At 45.3% G+C, this 15,016-nt stretch overlaps 1 long non-coding RNA gene across 1 annotated transcript; it reads right to left on the bottom strand.

The window, feature by feature from the left end:
- Positions 1–298: 298 nt before the first annotated feature.
- On the bottom strand, positions 299–10,220 carry LOC149346497 (uncharacterized). The gene is made up of 4 exons (XR_016292086.1): positions 9,449–10,220; positions 8,321–8,414; positions 7,702–7,777; positions 299–545 (listed from the first exon to the last, which is right to left on the bottom strand). It is a non-coding gene; the product is annotated as an uncharacterized LOC149346497 (long non-coding RNA).
- Positions 10,221–15,016: the final 4,796 nt, after the last annotated feature.

The following is a 15,016-nucleotide window of genomic DNA, read 5'->3' as shown; positions in this document are numbered from 1 at the left end:
CAATGCATCGTACTGATTTTCTTATTTCACATATTCTTCAGAGCAAGTTGGTCATATGTTTTGCAGGATCCACCTGCGCTACATCTACAAAAGAGTAATGAGCAAAAGGGATTATAATCTTTGAGTAGAATAATTTTTGCTCATACAACTACTTTATGGCTACACTACAGTTTGCACATTAGTATGGTGCTCTGTCTGCGTTGGGAATAACAATGGTTCAAGAAATAATGACACAAATGTACAACACTGATAACTTTTATTTCTCAAGTCATTGCTGTGATTGCTGTGGCTGCCCAAAACACGCTCGGGAGGCGCTCGCTAGGATCAAGCCCCATTAGTGTCTCAAGCAGCAGACAAGCCCGCTTTGTTTTTGGGGTGTACTTGACATTAAATGCCAAGAACACTGCCAAAAGCAAAGTAAACCCATCTACCAAATCCACCGCAGTGAGCTGTAAGCGCTCAAAAGAAACTAAGATGCTGGATGATGCCGTAGCTTGCTCGGCTGAGTGAAGGAGCTTTGGCTATGAGTGCATTTCACCGGGTGCCTGCAAACATGAATGAAAATAATGCATGTAAGAGTCAATTCCAATGCCCTTTTCATACTATCCGGCATATAATCCCATGAAAAAAAAGAAAGAATACAACTAGAATGTACTGATCGTGTGTGTCATGTCGCCACTAGTGTGTACCTATATTGTGACCAAGTGCAGACACCTTTCATTGCAAACCTTCATTCAGAGCTACAATTTTATGAAGCCCAATACAATTATCACTATGCTAGTCCTTTCAAAAGCTGTGTGCATGTAAAACAAGCACATATTTACCAAATGAAAATTTTAACATGAGCAAGCTCTTCTGCAAGTATCATGATCAGCCTGACTACGCCCACTGCAAGGCAAAGGCCTCTCCCATGTTCTCCAATTAACCCTGTCCTTCGCCAGCTATGTCCACCGTGTTCCTGCAAACCTTCGCCCATGGAACATTTTGCTGCTTCCTGCTACGCCTGCCTTCTCTTGGAATCCACTCCGTTACCCTTAAGGACCAGCGATTATCTTGCCTTCGTCTTACATGCCCTGCCCAAGCACCCTTCTTTCTCCTGATTTCGACTAGGATGTCTTCAACCCGCGTTTGTTCCCTCACCCACTCCGCCCGCTTCCGATCTCTTAACGTTACGCCTATCATTTCTATTTCCATAGCTTGTTGCGTTGTCCTTAACTTAAGCTGAACCCTCTTCGTTAGCCTCCACGTTTCTGCCCCATAGGTGAATACCGGTAGGATACAGCTGTTGTATACTTTTCTCTTGAGGGGTATTGAAAAACTGCCATTCATGATCTGAGAGAACCTGCCATATGCACTCCACCCCATTCATATTCCTCTAGTTATTACTCTTCATGATCCGGATGAGCGGTCACTACCTGCTCTAAGTAAATGTATTCCCTTATCACTTGCAGTCATTTCTAAAACCACACCTATTGTGTTTGACGATTTCTTGTCACATAATACATTGTGCAGTTTAAAATATAGGATAACCTTGAATTGGGAAAACACTTAAACCAATGACAGTTTTCTTGCTGAAGAGAAATGGCTGTTGCAATTCCTGTTTCTCAGATACCATTAACTGAATTTCATGCTCTAAAATAGTGAAGGAAAAATTCAAAATTTTTCATCTCAAAGAGGCAGACAACAAATTTCAGTTTGGTTTGGGTTGGTTTTTGGGGTTTAACGTCCCAAAGCGACCCAGGCTATGAGAGACGCCGTAGTGAAGGGCTCCGGAAATTTCGACCACCTGGGGTTCTTTAACGTGCACTGACATCGCACAGTACACGGGCCTCTAGAATTTCTCCTCCAAAGAAATTCCAGCCGCCGCGGCCGGGATCGAACCCGCGTCTTTTGGGTCAGCAGCCGAGCAAATTTCATTTGCACATTTTTTTTTGTTTTTAATGATGCATAAGGCATTACTATGCACGGATAACCACACAGTATTCGCCTATGACTGCTAAATAATTTGTAATTAAATATCTTCTCTCTCCTGCTTCACTTTTAAAAACTGAGCAATGGCAATGGCATCAAAGGTCAGTATAAGCCAGGGGAGGCATGAGGAAAACTGCAATATAATTGCGGCTTCGTCATTCATTGTGATTCCGACTCTTAAGGCAGGCTGGCTTTAGCATTGTAACTAATTTAAACGATGAAGTAGCGATATCGTAGCTTTTTTGTGCCTTCCATAACCTATACAGAACATTGATGTCATAGCAATTGCTATGCTATTGAAACAGGGAAGAAAAGAAATCTGGTTGTAATTATTTAGCGATTGGAGACGAATACTATGCAACAATTCTATGTATACGAATGCCCAGCACGTCACTACAAAGAACACACATAACCAAAAATTTGGTGTTTATACTCATTTAAGGCAATACTACTTCCCACGCAAGAACACGACAGCCATGTGTAAACTTTTTGCTTTCATATATCTCTCCAACGACAAGTTAGGCGCAGCATGCCTGCTCTTTATAAATATGCAATACTGAAAATGTTTGACACTAGCATTTGGCATGAACGAGATAACTCTGATTACTTCGCACATTACGTGCCAGTCCATACTATTATGCACAATTTAGATTTGCAAATGTAATGCGTAATTCTCTATGACTGCCACGTTAGTGCACTGCAAACCAATGAAGTTGTCTTGCATTTGCAATGTTCTCACTACTTTTATGCAACACTGATCACTTCAGTATATCTGCATCGTTCTGTTAGACGGCCACGGGATAGCTAGAATTAAGGCTATTTTATGTGATGGAAACCATTGACTAGACAACAAAGAAGAAAAGCCTCAACTACTGTCCTGGTGCTGGGACGTCTAATAAGAGCTCAGAAAGACTCGGTTTCAATACGCCAAACCCTCCGCATAACATTACCCTGTGCAAAAATACCCCACCCCACCCTAGCTTAATTTCTGTCCACATGCACCAAGGCTCACTGCACCTGTTATAAATATTGCCCTAAATATTGCAATCAAGCTGCCCGTGTATGCATAGGCTATCTGTGCATGGAGAAAGAAAGAAGTTGTTAGGAATGTTTCACACCAAAAACAGAAAAAAAGGCAGCCTGTTTCTCAGAAACAGCTAAGAGCATGAAATGGTGTGTCCAAAAAGATTAGGCTGCTTTGTACTTATTTATGACAACGAGAACTGTCAGAGCTGCGCTTTCAAAAATTCAGGAGCTTTGTGCACAAACGTAGCTTCCGTATGCACGTCTTGCAGCACCAACGCTTCCGAATTGAAACGACCGATGAATATGCACAGGAAAAAGCAAGTAGAGAGCGCTTGAATTTAAAAGCAAAGCTACCTTGCACAATCAGAAATTTCACGACAGAACCTTCCAAACAGTGACGTGTACTGGTTGCGGTATACCGAATATATATCTAGCAAATAAGTGTGCGCTTTGTTAACGAGCGGGATTCTGTGGCGGCAATGCTACAGCTCCAATTCCGAAAACCTAATGCTGCAAAAATTGAGTTTTCAAAATACGTGCGAATGCACGATACACTTTTGCACGCATTTAGAACTTTCAGTTGTGAAACACAGACAACGAATCTTGTGTATGCGTCTTCCTTGGCTGGTAAAAAAATTCTATAAGTCTCCAGTTTGCCTGTGTACTCCACAAATTCTAGGATCCCTGTCCGCTACATGTCAAATTTCACTGAAGCGAAAGTAATACAACCGACAGCTGATGATCTGCTAGGGCAACAGGATTTCAAAAGTTTGAGAAGGGCAGTGGGAGTCCAATCCAGGTGGAGTAGTGAAATTTGACTAGTAACAGACAGGGATCCTCCAATCTGTGGAGGACACCGGCAAATTGGAGACTTACGGAGGAATTTTTTTACCCGCCAAGGAACACGCATACACAAGAGAGAACCACAGAGGACTACGGCTTTTACCAGCCCTTGTCCTGTGCGGTTCTCTCTTGTGGATGCGTCTTTTTTGGCTGGTAAAAAAATTCTTCCATAAGTCTCCAATTTGCCTGTGTCCTCAACAAATCGCAGGATCCCTGTCCACTACTAGTCAAATATTTCAACTCCACCTGGCTTGGACTTCCACCGCCCTTCTCTGTGGAGAAAGGGTGACAGCAGCTGGCAAAGGACAAGGTTAACTGCAGATCAACTGGGGAAGCATTATCCTGCACTGATTTTGACGGCAGGTTCACAAGACAAACAAAATCAACTCGAGGAGCGGGGTGCACATCATGCGACTGAATGTCAATGGCCAGTGAAAATGGCACCAGCACTGTGGAATGCACATGCAGAAAACGAGACGCATTTTTTTGTCAACTTTGAGTAGCAGTCTACTGCAATTTTAAAGAGCAAAGCTCTCAAGTATGGCAACACTGGCACTTTTTGTTTTACTAAAAATAGGAAATCAGGAAAATAGGAAAGGCAGGAGTCCAGTGGATGATGGAGGTAAATAAGAAAGATAGGAATGCTGCAAAGAGGTTTTGGGAGCACATAAGGCTACAAGGGAAGAGAACAGAGGGCATCCAACACACTCTGACCACACAGGATGGAAAAAGGGTAGAGGGAGAGGAAGCACAGGAATTTATCAGACAAACAATTGAAGCAGCATTTGCAGAGCCTGTGGCGGATGGTCTAGGGGAGAGCAGGGACAGCAATGGGGCAGGGGAGGAAGAGCCTAGGGAGAGAACAGCAGGGGACTGGGACAGAATAGAAGGCAAGGTTCCTAGCGGAACAGCGACAGGACCAGACGGCATACCTATGAGATTAATTACCATACTAGGCAAAAAAAGCAAACTGAAATTACGACAGATCATTGAAAAAGTGGTAGAGGGAGGAGACGTTCCAAAAGACTGGAAAGTGAGCAGGATGAGACTAATATACAAAGGCAAGGGAAACAGGGACAACATTAAATCCTACCGACCAATTACGGTCACATCAGTTATTTACAGGCTAGCAATGCAGATGGTGAAAATGAGAATGGAAGAATGGGCAGAGCGTGAGGAGATCTTGGGAGAGTTGCAGAACGGTTTCCGAAGGGACAGACGGTTGGAGGACAATCTATTTGTCATAACGCAGTGTATAGAGATAGCTGAGGCAAGTCGGAGGCCTCTATGGATGGCATTTTTAGACATTAAGGGGGCATATGACAATGTGAATCAGGAAAAACTTTGGGACCAATTGAAGGGATATGGCGCTGATAGAAATCTGGTTGAATATCTACAACGTATATATTCAGACAATGAGGTCGTGGTAACCTGGGAGGGAGAAACCACAGAACCAGCTAAAATTAAGAGAGGGTTAAGGCAGGGGGGCTGCCCACTGTCACCTCTACTTTTCATGGTATATGTGAGCCAAATGGAAAAGAGGTTGGAAGAGTGTAGGGTAGGAGTTGACGTGAGTTATATGCAGGATGGTCAGAGGGTAAACCAAGTGTTGGCTGGACTAATGTATGCGGATGACATTGTTCTACTAGCAGACAAGCGAGATAAGCTGCAGGAACTAGTTAAAATCTGTGGTGAGGAGGGCAACAAGCTAGGACTCCAGTTCAGTAGAGAGAAGTCAGGGATAATGGTCTATAATGATGAGAAGGGAGACCCACTAGAAATACAAGACACTACGATAGACCATGTGAGTACGTATAAGTATCTAGGTGTATGGCTAAGTGAAGGAAAAAAATATCTGGAAGAGCATGAGAGGATTCTGAAGGATAAAGGAAAAAGGAATTCAGACATTATGAAGCATAGAGCACTATGGAACTATAATAGGTATGAGGTGGTTAGAGGGGTATGGAAGGGAATCATGGTACCGGGCCTCACATTTGGAAATGCAGTCCTGTGCATGAAATCAGAAGTACAGTCAGGGCTAGAGGTCAGACAAAGAAGTGTAGGAAGGCTAGCCTTGGGAGCCCATGGGAACACTCCGAATGAGGGAGTCCAGGGAGATATGGGTTGGGCGTCGTTCGAGGTTCGGGAGGCCATCAGCAAACTGAAATATGATCAGAGACTAACTCAAATGGAGGAAACAAGGTGGGCAAAAAAGGTGTACAAGTATCTGTACATGAAAAGTATTAACACAAAATGGACTAATAGAACCCGAAAGCTAAGAACGAAGTATTTACGGGTGAGGGATGGGACGCAACAAAAGACTAACGTGAAAGTGGAGGTAAAGGAGTCGGAAAGAAAGATGTGGGAAGACAGAATGCAGGAAAAATCGGCGCTAGGCATATATAGGACACGAAAACAGGACATCAAAAAAGAGCGATTATTCGATAATTCGCGGGGCAGTTCACTGCTTTTTGAGGCTAGGACAGGGACTCTGAGAACAAAAACGTATAGGTCCAAATTTGAAGAAGTGGATATTTTGTGCTCTGCATGTAAAACGGAAACGGAGACCATAGAACACTTGGTTCTGAGGTGCGCAGAACTCCGCCCAGCCCTCCCAGAGGGGACAGCAACGACCATAGAGATAGCGCTGGGATTTACTGGGGAGGACGGGCGAGTGGATGGGAAAAGCGTGACATTGACGAAGGGGAGGTTGGAGGATTGGTGGCGGAAATCAAGGGAGGCGTGAATTTCGAGGGTAAAAGGATAGACAGATTAGATACTGTAAGAGCGAAAGGGAAAAGAAAATTAAATTAACAATGGAGGAAGTATAGGCTAGGTGGCGAAAGCTAAAGCCCGGTACAAAGGGTAAAGCCATTATCATCCATCCACTGGGGTGAGGGTCGTCGTGAGGGTTGAAGTCCATATTTCTTTTCCATCCACTGTGTTAATTGCGAGCTATGTTTACCTAATAGGGGCTGGGCATCTAACATCACCGTTATTTCTTTGCAGCAGTTAAAACAATACAGCATACATTTTATAACATGCTTAACGAATTTTTGGGAGCAGCATGCTTTTACCCTTCTACTATTTGTTGCTACTGAATCAGTTTGGCGTTGACAAAAGATCTGTAATAAGGAGTAATTACTCATTGACATCCACTCGAGCACAGCCAAATGGCTACAAAGGAAAGCTATACAGCTTTCACAGAAACTTCGCAGTTAAAGAAAGATTCGTCCTGGTCCGGTGTTCGAACTCAGAACCACCACTTCACTGGAGCAGTAACTCTATCAATTTGTCCAACCTGGACGGCAAGCATGGTAGGGCGAGAGCGAAGTGATCAATAATTCGAGTGGGAACTGTGTTGGTCCAATGTTTTAGGACCCCTAAAACATTGGACAAACTCAGTTCCCGCTTCATGTTACCTCTAAAACATTGGACAAACTGAGTTCCCGCTTCATGTTACAGTACTGAGTGACATTTTGGTCTATACGCCAGAAATACCGGTAAAGCATCATGATAGAACACAATGTTTTTTAAAGGGATAAAGGAATATGTTTGCCCTTTCAGAGGGCACATATGCATAAGAGGCAACATGTGTGAAATAGTCTCTGCACCTGAAGCAGTGTAAATTCCATTATGTTAACAGCAGCAGTCAAAAGCTTCATGAGCGACTATTTCATACAGATCATGTAATTACATTCATGTAATTCAGGATCAGATTCATGTGATTATGCAGGGAGGTACTGCTGCTAAGTGCACGTAGAGCTCTGCATGCATTTCTAAACCCGGCTGTGAGCCTATGTCTACGAAATTTTTCTAAATAGGCAGGTAAGGTATGCATCACTGGAAAACAATACCTACCACAAACAGCTGAGGAGAGATAGCACAGCCAAAAGCTGGAAGCACGAATGGCCCAGTAGATACTGGCAGCTGGCAACTGCAAATAAATATGTCAGAGCAACTGTTGTCAGTGGCCGTAACAATGTCATGAATGACAAGAGAAGAAATTGTCTACTGCTTCATAAATTAGAATAAGGTAGTAACATAGGAACACAAAAAGCAATGAGAGGGCCCATGACAAAAGAAATGAACAGATTGTATGTGATGCACCGATATACATTTTTTCAGTAGATTTACATGACTGTCACACCCGCATAGAAAGATGAGCAGGCTGGAATACCACTATTTTTATGCATGATGAAAAGAGCGTAACTATTCGAATATAGCATGCATAGGATTTTATTACTACTAGGGTGCTTTGCAGCAGCACCGAAGGTATTTTTAAATTGAACGTAGTGACCAGTAGACCCGTCTGCTTTGCACAAATGATGAGAGGATGGAAAAGGCATGCATTCATTAGCAAGAAGCACGATATCTCACATCACAGCATGAAACGAAAATTGGTATTGCATTTAACAAATCTGCACAGAAATAAAAACTGCCTAGTGGCAATGCAAGTAAGAGCAAGGGAAAAAAATACCGAAGAAAACTGGTGAGTGTGGTGCAGGGAGGTCTGTGGGTAGGGTCTCGTGCCTGGGAATAGTTCCGAGCGCGGAGAATCGCCGGCAGCACAGCTGGTGGCAGTCAACCAAGAATAAATAAGAGAAAGTGAAAATCAATAACAAACCATCACCGATATAGCGAACGACTTGAAAGCGGGCCGCACAAACGAGGGATATAGCAAAAAGCTTGAAATCCTAAATAAGTGCGCAGTTGCATCCCAAACAGTTCTCAAAATCTGAAGGCGAGGAAGCATCGACACCTACACCTCAGGGCAGACGCAAGAACGATCTAACTTTGACATAATACTGTGTCAAATTCTGTTCCATGGGGAAGCACAGATAAAAATTTACAAATGACTAGGCAAGGGATATGCCCCAGCCTTTTACACGCGATCATTGTCCCCGAAAAAATTGTATGACAAATATTAAGGCGTAAGCACTAATCCCACGAGTACACACACTGAGCACTGTCTGTTGGCAGCTGGCCTAGCGCGAGTGCTCTGTCGCGCGGCACTGCCGCTCATCGTCATCTTCTAAGTAGCACAAATCAATCCGACGGGCACCAGCCGCGAGGCAACTGGACCGTTGTCAGTTCCCTTGTCTGTCCGCAGCTGGCCTAGCAAGAGCGCTCTCTAACGTGGCACTGCACGCTCATCATCCTCTCCTATGTAGCACAAATCTATGCTATTGGAATGTAGTAAACACTGTCTGTTGTTTTTCGCAGCGCTAGCAAGCGACCGCATAACTCTGTTGTGATAACTGGTAGCATTTTTATTTACCGCGGCACCCGAGTACTAAACGCAGATAGAGACTATGGAGCAACAGTTGCCATGCGGCCTATACGCCCGTTCTTTTCTGGTAAAGGCCGATTCACACGATTTTCCGTTCGCCCGCTGCCGCGGCCGACAGCGCGCCTGTCAATGTGGTGACGCATGAATACGTAGTGCGCGGGCCGCGGGCGAACGGACCGTCGTGTGAATCGGCGTTAACGCATTATAGCTGAGGCAACCGCACGCAGACTGCCTGCACTGCCATCCCTATATAGGCGCACACTAATAACGCGTGCGAATAGAGATCAGAAGTAAAGAAACGTACACGGGACTCACCGTTCAGACGGCTCATCAAGGCTTAGCAAAACCGCACATTCTTCTTCGTTGCCTCTCCAGATGACAAGAAGTCGTAGCGCTACCTTTCTTCAGGGCTTTACCCGTTCAAAATCACCAGTGTTGACAGGGCGTAATTCTCGTCGTTGGTTTCCAAAACACACTTGTGTTCTTCATACACGTCCACCGCACGAGCACTCAAACATTGCTACGAAAACCCAAATAACACAAAACGTGACGACGGCTGCAGTTTTCCTTCGTTGAAAAAACCTACAAATGCGCTTTTTTATTACTAATATTTGAATTGTGTTCGCAACAAAAACAAATTATATTTTTTCATTTTATTTCTTTATTAAATGCGAATACCAAAGCGCTTTTAGATACTTTTGCTGACATGTCGTTTGTAGAAGCTGCGATCCTGTGATCCCATCCCCGGGTGTCCTAGCAGACGACGGCGCAGACGACGCTGTTGACGGAATGCAATTTTGATTGACGGCAGCGAAAATCCCTTAAATGCGACAAAAAAGGCAAAGAAACGCACCGTATCGCAAACTGGTCCATATCAAGGATATGTTCGACGCGAGCGGTAGGACAAAGAGCAGCTGCGATGCATTACTCGACGCGACACTGGCATGGTCGACGGAGATCTACATGAAACAGAGCTTAAATGTGACCCGTACAAGCGGATTACTGTGATATCAACTGCGTTACGGAACTACGACGATACTTGCTTCACACTTTAGCTTATATGCAACAGCGGCCCGCACTCGCCGCATCCTGTTCGAGTGTACTTTCACTAGCAAGAGCCCACATGCATGGAAGCCGACAGAAGCAACTGTCTTTTCGAGTTCAGATTGTTCCGAGAAATACGAGCAGCTTACTTTAGCACGTACTCGAATTCAAGTTCTCAGCCTGTGTGTCACGTACGGTGACGATGGCGTCGAGGACGAGCTTAAGAATCGCCTTAACGTGGCCGCAACGCAGCCGGTATCCCAAGCATTCGTGCGCTAATTGTTGTTCACCTGTACTGCGAACGTGTTCTCAGTCGCAGGCCAGCCGCTAGCTGCTCGATTTGCCAGCCTTGCAAGTACAATTCGCAAGTTTCTGAGCCAATCTTTGAGCGAGCCGAGCTTTCAGCTATGACGCTGCTCGCGAGCGCGCCGCGCGACGAGCTTGGGCCTGCTCCCTGGCTGCCCTATTCGTAGCTAAGCCTAGGAGGTTTCACTTCGATGCCAGAGCTGAGAGCGCTTTGAAACTGGCTAGCGCTGAGGTGCTACTCTTTGCATTGTAAGTACGGTTTATTGTGAGCTATGTCTCGTAGTGAAATAAAGATATGTTCGGGTCCACCCGAACGGTGATGATGGCGTCGAGGACGAGCTTAAGAATCGCCGCAACGCCGCCGATATTCCATGCATACATGTGTGCTAAATTTGTTCACCTGTGCTGCAAACGTGGGCATAAAGGCTCGCTCAATCGCAGGCCAGTCGCTGCTCGATTTTCCAGCATTGCGTGCGCGATTCGCAAGCTACGGAGCGAATCATTGAGCGAGCCGAGCTTTCGGCAACGACGGCGCCCGCGATCGCGCCGGGCGACGAACTGTGCGCTGCTCACTGGCTGCCCTTGTCGTCGCTAAACCTAGCCGATTTCACATAGATGCTGTAGCTGAATGCGCTTCGAAACTGGCCAGCACTTAGGTGCTACCCTCGGCACCGTTTTACTCTGAACCCCGCGTCATAGGGAAATAAATATATGCTCGGTTTCCGCGACCCCTTCAGGAGCGGAGCTATAGCAGAGGCCAGGCGAATTCCAGAGCAGCAGCAAAGCGGCTATGGGAGGAAATTTGTATGGCTGTTATCGCTTCTACCAACAACTCGACATTGGCTAATGATACTCTATCCCAGAGCTTTGGTCGTGAACAAACAATACCAGTGCATTTTTCTGACGCCGGCATCCAGGCTGGCAGGCCGGCCCCGAGAAGCTAGCGCGCCCTTACGATTGTATGGCCGTAAGGGCGGAGGAGTAAAACAAGCACTGAACTCCCTTGGGGTATGCAGGAGTGGAAATGCCATTTTACTCTTTTGTCAAGAGGAGTGAACAGGACCTTTCACTCTTTCTCGTTTGTAGAGAGAGTAGATTGAGACCTGCAGGAGTAGCGAGGCTCTTTTACTCTTAATGCAGGAGTAGCAGTTCTTAGAGTGCAGAGCAGGCCGGGATCGATCTTGTTCTTTCTTCACTCGCCGGTGCACGCGACTTGCGAAGAGCAGCCGGTCAGCGGCTGCTTGTGGTAGCGCTTGGTGTACCGTCCACGTGCACCCCCCATTAGAGCCTTTCGGTTACGAGCCCCAACGGCTACGTAACAATATATTACATGTTGGTTCTAATAAACTGTAAGTTGATAGTCAGCGCGGTCCTGTTGCCTTCTCTCCTTGTCCCTCGTCTCAGTGCTTTTTTTCACATTAGGAAATCAAGTGGAACCACCGACGGAGGAGGCGGAAAAACTTTATTTCGTCAAAAGCACGTATATGGGGTTCCGTGCTAGATAGCCAGCAGTCCTCGAGTGACAGCAACCTGTCAAAGGACTCAAGAAAGATCTCATCTGCAGTTTTCTTCGAACACACCTCTGCTTTTTAACCACTGTCTTATCCCGCGGCGGGAAAACCCTCCGGCTCAACTTGTAGCGATTTGTAAGGACATCGCCCTTCTTTTGTGAACCAACCCTGAACAGGCGACTCACATGCTTGGCTGACGAAGCCCCGAGCTTGTGCGTGAGCCGCCTCGTTCCCCGTGTTTCCAGAGTGCTCCGTTACCCATACCACCTCTGCCCCTCTCCGACCCCTACGTCTGACGGGGCTCAAAAGCCGAGGAGCCACCGAAGAAAACCACGAAACTGCGAACGCTATTGCATCATTCCCTTATAAAACTGGAGCTTAAGTGGCCGCCCAATCTTTTTTTTTATTCACTGCCTTCGCAGCCTAGCAGACGGCGAGCTCAAGGAGAGGCTTCCAAAATTTGATCTAGATCAAGCTCTTCATCTCTATTTTTTTTATCTCTAAGTTTTTTTGGACTAAATTACTGCGTATGCGCTCATACTGCAAGTAATTTGTTTTTTTTTTTCTCGGCACCTTGAATTCAGGACGTACGAAGACAAGCCTATAGATGATATTAGTAAGTCGCACCGAACAAAAAAATAATGGTAAAATGACGGGAGCCTTGTTCACAATGAGGCAAAAAATTGTGGTGGTGCCTCTTATATACGGCGTCTATACAATCCCGGTCATCTCGCGTAGATAGGTGGCAACTTCCCGTCATTGCGATTGATAGTATGCGTTGTGGTGGGCATAATCAGCACCTCATGATAGAGCAGTGATTTCTTGTCTTTCTGCTTGGCGACCACACGTGATTCTGCCTAGTTGATATTGTGGCTAGAAAGTAATGAATGCTCGGCAAGGACATTTTGTTCTTCGCGCCAGCTCTTCACATCATTGATATGTTCACGTAATCTGCGTGGAGTCTCCTGTTTCGCCGATGTATAGTGAGGGGCAGTCAGCATATGGAACCTCATGCACAACGTCTGGGAACCATATACGCAACGTTTTGGCTTGGGAACACGGGTGCATCGTGAACAAGGCTCCCGTATGGGAGCCGAAACGTCATTCCATCATTATTTTTGGTCGGTACAACTAATATCAGGTGCCATACCGACCAGACGGGATTCCGTCACACCCTTCACTACTAGCCTCTATATGCCATAAGTTTGCAGTTAATGCTAGATCCGATAAAAATACATAAACTGTGGATATTTTTATCGCTCTATTACATTCTTTTCGTTTTTCCACTCGGAACTTCAAATATTCTCTCAGCTAGGAAATAAGGCCCTGCAAAAGAATCAGTTCAAGAGAAGGGATAGGGAAATATGCGAGAATGGGGTTCCGCGTCTGCTAAAAGACATCATCTGATTAGAGTTAAGTTGCAGTGCCCATTTTCCTGCATTACAGCAACTCTTACCTGTATATCTGACCAGTGGTTACTGCTTCTTGCATCGCTTCGAATAACGAATTGTACTGCATTGCATACGATACATATGCAAGCATCAATCATCACCGCTTATTTTACACCTAAAACGCATCTGAAAACTGGATATTGGACAACTTTTTCATTTCTGGAGATAGCGCATAATTTTATGACTTTTAGTGCACCTCATTAGGTCAAGCCATTTCCATTTTGTATTACTGCAACTCTTCCTTGAACACGTTCTTTATAAATAACGGTCTCAGTAGAGAGTCACTGGGAGTGACGGGAGGATGAAAGGCAGAGCTTTAAGCGAACAGCTAGCGGTTTGCTGCTACTGTGCTCTGGTGGAAGGTGTGGTCTGGTACATATAAAAAGCAAGAGAGAGTAATACTTCAGTTAATCATGCTTACAAAAAGGAAATAAGGATAGATCCCACTGCGGTTAACATATTTGTGCACCGTTTTTGTTGGGTCTTCTAGCGTACAAGGTGCATGAACGACCGAGCTGCGAAGAGTGCGAATGTAGCGGCCCGAAATCACGGCCTCATTGCCTGATGAAGGCAATGACCCACTGCTTCTGTTCACACGGCTATTACCGCCGAGGAATAGGAGGCCGCTGCATGCTGTACGAGGAATGCTTTCCCGGAAGAAAGAACCGTGCGCTATACGATCTATAATCTTTAAGCTCTTCATTCAATGACGCCTAATAAAAAAATGAGTCATTGTGAAAAAACCTAACAAAAATGAGTATGACGAATATGATCAATTCATCCTTTAGTTGCATTTTTGTTCGCTACAGCATTTAAAACATTTAAAAAATGGACAAATATTAAGCAAAACTTCTCCAGGCTTCATTGTGCGTTAAACTCAGCAGCATATACGCATCTTCAGCAACATGTGATGCATATTTAGAATGTTTTATGGTTTGAGCCTACCGATAACTTTATTACGGAGTATATGCATCGCCGCATCATAATGGGCATAATAATCGTGCACTTTTCTCAGCATATCGTGAATTTAGCCCACCAATGTCTTCATCCCACTCTAGGCACCTACTGCTTACTAGAACACTGGAACACAATGCACTGCGAGGACGCCTTCAGATCTCACTTCTGTAATTCTGCTAGATTTCCACGTGTCTGCTTTTAAAAGCGGCCTGCCACTTGAAGCGGGCACATTCGTACCTATGCAGAAACTGGCATAGACCTTTTCCTGGCGAACGAAGCCAGCACTATCCACCCGATCCTGTGAGAAACGGTTTCGTCATCTGCTCGTGAGGACGCAAAGTATGACTAGGGAAACCGAGACGTGAGCAAACCGCACCCAGAATCCTGATGGCATACAGGTGAAGGAGGACTGACGATGGACAGTTCTGCCAGGTGCCCTACTTTTTCGGCAGATGAGACTGATGCAACTGCCCCTGTAATAGTTCTTGTAACGAAGTACCTTCGCTTATTAGTATGCCCGCATCACAACCCTGTCTTTACTGCATTCTTCGTACATGCAGGGATTGGTGCAGCTTACCTGGAGGTGCTGTGCTAATTTAAAACGACTGTGTTAG

This window comes from Amblyomma mixtum, chromosome 4 (assembly GCF_055824585.1).
Source record: "Amblyomma mixtum isolate Tamu chromosome 4, ASM5582458v1, whole genome shotgun sequence".
In the NCBI taxonomy this organism is placed as follows: domain Eukaryota; kingdom Metazoa; phylum Arthropoda; class Arachnida; order Ixodida; family Ixodidae; genus Amblyomma; species Amblyomma mixtum.
This window is presented reverse-complemented; position numbering and strand designations above follow the sequence as displayed.